This window comes from Gracilinanus agilis, chromosome 2 (assembly GCF_016433145.1).
Source record: "Gracilinanus agilis isolate LMUSP501 chromosome 2, AgileGrace, whole genome shotgun sequence".
Classification (NCBI taxonomy): Eukaryota; Metazoa; Chordata; class Mammalia; order Didelphimorphia; family Didelphidae; genus Gracilinanus; species Gracilinanus agilis.
In genome coordinates, this window is record NC_058131.1 from 528,623,102 (window position 1) to 528,631,318 (window position 8,217).

Consider the following 8,217-nt stretch of genomic DNA (forward strand, 5'->3'; position numbering starts at 1 on the left):
CTTCCTTCCTTCCTTCCTTCCTTCCTTCCTTCCTTCCTTCTTTCTTTCCTTCCTTCCTTCCTTCCTTCCTTCCTTCCTTTCTTTCTTATATATATTTTTAAACCCTTACCCTCTGTCTTAGAATCAGTACCATGTATTAGTTCCAAGGCAGAATAGTAAGGGCTCAGCAATGGGGAATGACTTACCCAGGGCCACAAAGCTAGGAAGTATCTAGGATCATATTTGAACCCAGGACCTCCCATCTCTGGGCCTGGCTCTCAATCCACTGAACCAATTAGCTGTCCCCTCTTTTTTTCTTTTAAAAACCCTTACTTTCTATAACAACTTAGAATCAACAAGACAGAAGGGCGAAGGTGAGGCAATTAGGGTTAAGTGACTTGCCCAGGTCACACATCTAGGAAATGTTTGAAGCCATTTCCAACCTAGATCCTTCAAACTCCAAGCCTGGCCTTCTATTCACTGTGCCACCTAGCTGCCCTACACCTAAACAAGCTTCACTTTCTTCATCTGTAAAAGGGAAATAATAATATCCATAGCACTTACCTGGTAGGATTGTTCCTAGGATTTAATTAAAGTGTATATATATACAAATGTTGCAGACTTTAACAAACTAGGTATAGCTCTTCTTCCAACTGGTTCGCTATGGTAAGTGGTTTGTTTGGGTTTTTTTTGCTTGTTTGTTTTTTCCCTTTTTAATTCTACACATGGATTTTGAGGGGGTGGAAATCATACTGGAGTTCAGCAAAAGTGTCTAAGTCTGTTACTTTCAGTTTGAGGGTCTGAAGTTCCTTGTAGTTCAGATCCCTTGTTTTGAGAAATATTAGGACTGGGAGGCAGTTAGGTGGATTGAGAGTCAGGCCTAGAGATGGGAGGTCCTAAGTTCAAATCTGGCCTCAAACACTTCCTAGCTGGGTGAAGTCACTTAACTCCCCTTACCTAGTCCTTAGCACTCTTCTGCCTTGGAACCAATATACAGTATTGATTCTAAGAAAGAAAGTAAGGGTTTTTAAAGAATAGTATTAGAGCTGGCCAGACAAGGTGATTGATGGTCCAGGGCAGAAGGGCTGCTGGCTCAGGCTGTCTTGTGGGGAAACAGAGGAAGAGGAGAATGGTCTCCTGAGAAAAGCTGAGGGCCTCCCTATCTGTCATGGTGGGGAAGCAGCCTAGCTGTGTGGTCTTCACTGTCCAGGAACAAGAGGTATTTTTAGCTGTAGTCAGATGTTGCTCCATTACTAAGCCCAGAGGATTGTGTTGTTAGTAAACACACTGGAATGCCCTGGGCTGGTAGACTCCAAATGCTGGGCTTCCTTTCCCCATTCCCTCCCTGCAAAGGAAGCCAGGGGGAGGGGGAGAGGTTACATATAGATTCAACCCAAATTATAGAGTCCAGGAGGTGATGTTTGAAGGGTACCAGATCCAAGGGGGCCAATTTAGGGAGCCAAACCCAAAGAGCATGTGGGTAGCTTTTTTTTTTTTTTAACCACCTTTCATTGCTGGTCATCACTGACATAGGATTTAGATCTGGAAGGGACCTCTCATCCCCTCTTTATGTTGCTGCAGATGAGGAAACTGAAGCTCTGAAAGGACCTTCAAGAAGTAGGATTTGAAGATGGGAGGTCCTGGGTTCAAACGTGTGACCTCTGACACTTCCTAGCTGTGTGACCCTGGGCAAGTCATTTAACCCCCATTGCCTAACCCTTACCGCTCTTCTGCCTTAGAACCAATACAGAGTATTGACTCTAAAATGGAAAGTAAGGGTTAAAAAAAAAAAGTAGAATTTGGGAAAAAAAGTAAAATTAAAAATAAAAAAAAAAAGAAGTGGGATTTGTCCAGGGGGTCCTCTAACTCCAAATCCTCACTCTTGACATCACCACAGTGCCCTTTCCCTCTTCTCCTTCCTTCCCTCTCACCCCTTGTCTGCCCACTGTCCCATTTCACCGGGGCTTTGCTGGTTGACCAGGGTTCATCGGATTAATTCATTTGAGCTGAGGTGTTTTGAGGGTGAGTGTAGTGATGACTTCCGGTGGGACAGTTCCCAGAGAAAATCTGTGCAAAAATCGGGGGCCTCCAATGCTTTCACCGAAGGGGCCAGCTGAATTGGGGATTTGGGGCACCCCAGTGGGCCTGGGAGATGGAGGGGACTGAGGAGAGACAAGAATCTTCTTTCTAGAAATCTCTCCAATAGGACCACATACAGAGCCAAACTCACCAGGCGTATCAGCCTCCTTATCCCCTCTGTGACTTTCCTTCCCCGTGAGGAGATTGGCCCAAGCGTTCTGTCAAGTCCCGTCTGGCTCTGACCGCTGGGAGCTCAGCATCCCTGCTTCGGAGCTGTCCCCTCGCATAGGGTAGGAGCAGCTCCCAGCAGCCTTCCTTCCCCAACAGCCGGCACCTCCCTGGCTCCAGCCACCCTTCCCTAATGGTGAGTGTTGTTTACAGGACTTTTCATCTGTATGTTTTATCTTCTTCATTAAACCGCTCCGGTGGCTTATGGGCAAAGTCCTGTCCGGTGGGGATTCTTCCCAGCCCATCATTTCCCCATCCCTAACTCTATTGCCACAGAGGAAAACAGGGCTGAATAGGAGGAAGAAGACACCAGGAACTCTCAATGCCCTTCCTAAAATACTCTTCCAAAGCACAATAGAAAAGCCAAAACATTCTTGAGAACTCACCAAGTTGTATAGGAACCAGAACATGACCCATAAAAGTGTAAGAATCACATTCTTTTTTTTTAACCCTTGCCTTCCGTCTTGGAATGGATTAGTTCCAAGGCAGAAGAATGGTAAGGGTTGGGCAATGGGGGTTAAGTGACTTGCCCAGGGTCACACAGCTAGGAAGCATTTGAGGGCAGATTTGAACCCAGGACCTCCTATGTCCAGGCCTGGATTTCTATTCCCTGAGCCACCTAGATGGCCCAAGAAGCAAATTCTTTTCTATTTTTTTCTCATCTTATTTTTTAGAATCAATACTATGTATTGTTCCCAGGCAGAAGAAAGGTAACAGCTAGGCAATGGGGGTTAAGTGACTTTCCTAGGGTCACACAGCTAGGAAGTGTCTGAGGCCAGATCTGATCCCAGGACCTCTGGGCCTGGCTCTCAAATCACTGACCACTTACTTAGCTGTCCTCCTAAGGTTCTCATTCGTAATAGATGTGACCATACCTAATAGTCACAATTTTCAAGCTTTCAAAATATTAAAAAAACACACACACAAAAAGGAACCTATAGGAAAAGGACCTTTCTTTCCTCTCTACCCTCCCCACAACTTTCTCTTCCTCCTCCCTCTCCCATCACCATTAGTCTGACTACTGTACTTTCCACTATGATAAAACCAAAACCATACAGGGAATACGGTATCATTCTCATCGCTATTAGAATTGTCCTAAAGATGCCTTCCTTGGACCTACAGAAGATGAAGCTCCCATCCCAATGCTTTTATTCAATTACCAAAAGTATATTGCCCACCTGTGCAATAGTCCATAGAAAGAAGGCAGCTAGGGGGGCTCAGTGGGTAGAGAACCAAGCCTTGAAAGAGAAAGTCCTGAGTTCAAATCTAGTGCCTAGCTGTGTAACCCTGGGTAAGTCACTTAACCCCTATTTGCCTAGCCCTTGCCCTTCTGTTTTAAAGACAGAAAATCAGGGATTTTTTAAAAATGTTACTAGAACATCAAATATAAAAAATACTGGCCAAATATTGACTAATCCCAGGGCTGTTTCTGATGAGAATTTGAAAATAGATTGACATAATACCTTATATTTATATGGTGTTTCACACAAACTATCTCATCTGATTATCACAACATCCCCATTAAGTAGATAGTGCAAGTGTGATGAACTCTGTTTTATAGGCTAAGAAACTGAAGCCAGGAGATCAGAGAGGTGACTTGGCCCAAGGGCAAGTACACCTGGTGAGCTAGAAAGAGCTAAAAGTGGAAGGAACTCAGATTTTCTAAATCCTAATCAAGAACTCCTGATGTTTTTCCTAGGTTTAAATCTGGCCTCAGACACTTCCCTAGCCCTGAAACAAATAAAAAAATCAATATAGAAGGATACATATAAAGATATTAGGGTTTAAAAAAAAACTCCTGATGTTTTTTGCTTACAATGTCTTTAATTTATTGTCTCAATTCATCCTCCGAGTCCCAGAATGTGCATGCATGTATGTACACACACACTCTCTGTCTCCTCTCTTCTCATCTCCTCTTAGTCTCTGTCTCTGGCTCTGGCTCTCTTTCTGTGTCTCTGTGTCTCTGTCTCTCAGTCTCTTTCCTCTCTCTCTATTTTCTCTTCTCTCCTCTCAATACTTCTGTCTTTCTCTGTCTCTGTGTCTCTATCTCTCTCATCTCTCTTTTCTCTTCTCTTTTCCTCTCCTCTCATTCCCTCTGTCTCTCTGACTCTCTTCTCTTCTCCTCTCCTCTCAGTCTGTCTCTGTCTCTGTCTCCTCTCTCTCCTTCTCTCTTCTCCTCTCCTCTCCTCTCAGTCTCTCCCTGTCTGTCTCTGTCTCTGTCTCTCTGGCTCTGTGTGTGGTGTCTCTCTCTTTCCTTTCTATTTTCTCTTCTCTCCTCTCAATACTTCTGTCTTTCTCTGTCTCTCTCTGTGTCTCTGTGACTCTCTCTTTTCTCTTCTCTCCTCCTCTCCTCTCAATCCCTCTGTCTCTCTCTTCCCTTCTCCTCTCCTCTGAGTCTCTCTCTCTCTTTCCTTTCTATTTTCTCTTCTCTTCTCTCCTCAATACCTCTGTCTTTCTCTGTCTCTGTCTCTCTGTCACTCTCTCTTTTCTCCTTTCTCCTCCTCTCCTCTCAATCCCTCTGCCTCCTGTCTCTCTCTTCCCTTCTCCTCTCCTCTCCTTTCAGTCTCTCTCTCTCTCTCTCTCTCTCTCTCTCTCTCTCTCTCTCTCTCTCTCTCTCTCTCTCTCTCTTTCTCATTCTCTCTCCCTTTCCCCCCTCTCTCTGTCAGAAGCTTTTCCACTGGCTTGTATGGGAACAAATAAGGACGTGACAGGAGCAGAGATGGCAGGCAGATACATTACCTGACATGTTCCCATAGGGTCAAGTTGCCCCTGGACTGTCAACAGAACATGAAGCTGGGAAGAGGAATGGGGTGAGGCAGAGACATAACACCTATCTTGGCTGACTGAAGGTTTGAAATTTGCTGAGAGCCTTAGATCTGACAAGGAAGATTAGTGATAAACCTATGAGGAAAGAGCCCCTGGCTCCTGACTGTCCTCAGAGACCATCGGTGTATGTCTGCTATGAACAGAGCATTGTGCTCAGTCCTGAGGATAATATAAAGCTTTAATCTTTGCCTTACAGGGACTTTACAGTCCCTGAAATGAGCTACCAATAGAGATAGCAGTAATAGAAAATATTACATGGTAAATACATTAGAGAATTATAACCCAAAGGGCTTGTAGTTCTGAAGGAGAATCCTATCCATACTCTGAGAAGGTATTTGAGTTGGGCTTCACAGGATGGATGGGATTTTCAGGGGGTAAAGAGGAGAAGGGAAGGAAGGCATGGGGAACAGTGTAAGGAAAGATATGGGGGCAGACAAAATCATCTCTGGGGTATCTCTGGGGTAGAGGGCAGCTAGGCCAAAGTATGGACATCAGTGGTAAAAAAAATAAAATAAAAAATATAGTCCATTTCTCAAATGATAAACAAGCAAAGGATATAAATGAGTTTTCAGAGGAAGAAATCAAAGCTATCAATAGTCATGTGAAGAAATGCTTTAAGTCATTAACATTAGAGAAATGTGAATGAAAACAACAAGGTACCACTTCACAACCATCAGATAGACTAAGATGACAGAAGAGGAAAATGGTACATGCTGGAGGGGATATGGAAGAACAGGTACAATAATGCACTATTGATGGAGGTGTGAGTTGGCCCAACCATTCTGGAGAAGAATTTAGAACTATGTCCAAAGGACTATAAAATTGTGCATTCTCTTTGAGTCAGCATTACAGCTACTAGGTCTATACCCCAAGGAGATAAAAGGAAAAGGAAAAGGAGCCACAGGAACAAAAACATTTATAACAATTCTTATGTGGTGGCAAAGAATTGGAAAACGAGAGGTTATCCATTAATTGGAGAATGGCTGGACAAGTTATAGTATATGAATGTAATGGAATATGATTGTGCTATAAAAAATAATGAGCAAGATGTTTTTGGAAAAACATTTGAATACTTATATGAACTGAGGCAAAGTGAAGTGAGCAGAATGAGGGGGACAACATACACAGTAACAACAAAGATAATCCTCTGTGAAAGATTTAGTAGCTTAGATCAATACAGTGATCCACCATGGCTCCAAAGAACTCATGATTCAAAAAAAACAAACAAACTCGTTATCCATCTCCACAAATACAGAACTGATGGACTCTGGTTGCAGATTGAAATATATCTTTTCCTTTATTTTTCTTGCTTTTTTTCCCCTCTCTGAACATGGTTAATGCAAAAAATGGAGAGAAGAGGAAAGGAAAAAAGGAAGGAAGAAAGAAAGAAAAAAGAAAAACAGACAGACTAGAAAGGAAGAAACTGGAGTCCTGGGCAATGGAGTCTAAAATTTACTCAGGAGCCAATAGGGATCCATTGAAGATTTCTGAGCAGAAAAGAATAGAATAAGACTGAAAGCAGAAAGGTCTGTGAGAAAGCTATTAAAATGGATCAAGCAGGTGGTTAAAAGGGTCTGAAATGATGGCACTGCAAGAGAGAGTAAGACCATAGAAATATTTTTAGAGACTAATAATCCTATGTTTAAGGAAGCTTTATTCTATGACAGTCATAACTAGGGGAAACAATCGTTGCTTAGTCACAGAGCATCAAAATTTAGAGGACATAAACATTTAACATACACATTCCTTCAGCAGCACAGAAGCCACTATAACTTCACTCCTATTCAACAGACTCTGCCTTAATTACTTCTTGTACTATTTTCACATCATGAATTATGAAATTGATTGGAAGACATAGGATTTATGATGTTTGCCCAGGGCTATTTTAGGCTGCTTTTATTCAGCAAATATTTAAATGCCAACTATGTAGCAAACACTAATCTGGATACTAAAACTATAAAGACCAAAACAAGACAAGTTCCAGCCCTCAAGACGTTTTCATTATGACACATATGCATAAAAAAGTACATGAGGTAGCTGGGTGGCTCAGTATTTAGAGCGCCAGGCCTGGAGTTAGGAGATCCAGGATTCAAATGTGGCTTCAGATACTAACTAGCTATGTGACCCTGGAAAAGTCACTTAAACCCCAATTGTCTAGCCCTTACTGTTCTTTTGCCTTGGAACCAATAGTCGTAGTGATTCTAAAAGAGACAGGGTCTAAAAAAATATGTATACAATAGAATAAAATAGAATCTATAGCTAGTGATAATGACTACAAATTTGGAATAGCACTCAAAACTGAAAAATCAGGGAAAGTCTTTTTGTGGGAAGGAAAAGGAAAAAAAGCATTTCTATAGCACCTACTGTGTGCCAGGCACTGTACTTAGCACCTCACAAATATGGATACTTTAACTCAGCCTAGAGCCAGAGTAAGGAGGAAGAACATTCCAGTCACAGGGAAATGACCTGTGCAAAAACAGATGTAGAAGATAGAATTTCATGTATAAGGAACAGTAATTAGGTCAATTTGTTTGGAACATACAGTGCATGATACAAAATAACATAGAAAAATAGGCCGGGCCCAGTTGTAAACAGTTTGGTTTTTTTTTTGGTTGTTGTTGTTTGTTTTTATCATAGTGGCAAAAGGAAGCCACTGAGGCTTTTTGAGTGAAGAATACCAAATTGGCAGCTGGATTTGAGAAGGGAAAGGCAAAAGGCCAGGGAGAACAATTAAGAGTCGAGAGAGGTAGAGAGAATTGGTACATCCAATCTGATGATTTTGAGATGTACCTCAGAGTTGTATTAATTTGCATTTTTCTAATTGCTAGTGATTTAGAGTATGTTTTCATATGGCTATTGGTAGTGGTACGAGTTGTTGTTTGGTCTTCCACTTTCTGTCTCAGAAACAGCTGTAGGACAGAAAGACAAAAGCTGCGTAAATGGGGTTAAGTGACTTGTCCAAGGTCATACAACTGGGACTTGTCTGAACTCAGATTTGAATCCAGGTCCAATCCATTTGACTCCAAACCTGGCACTCCCTCTACCATGACACCCTCTGTCCTTCATTAAAAAACAAACAAACAAACAAACCAAAAAAAAAAAAAA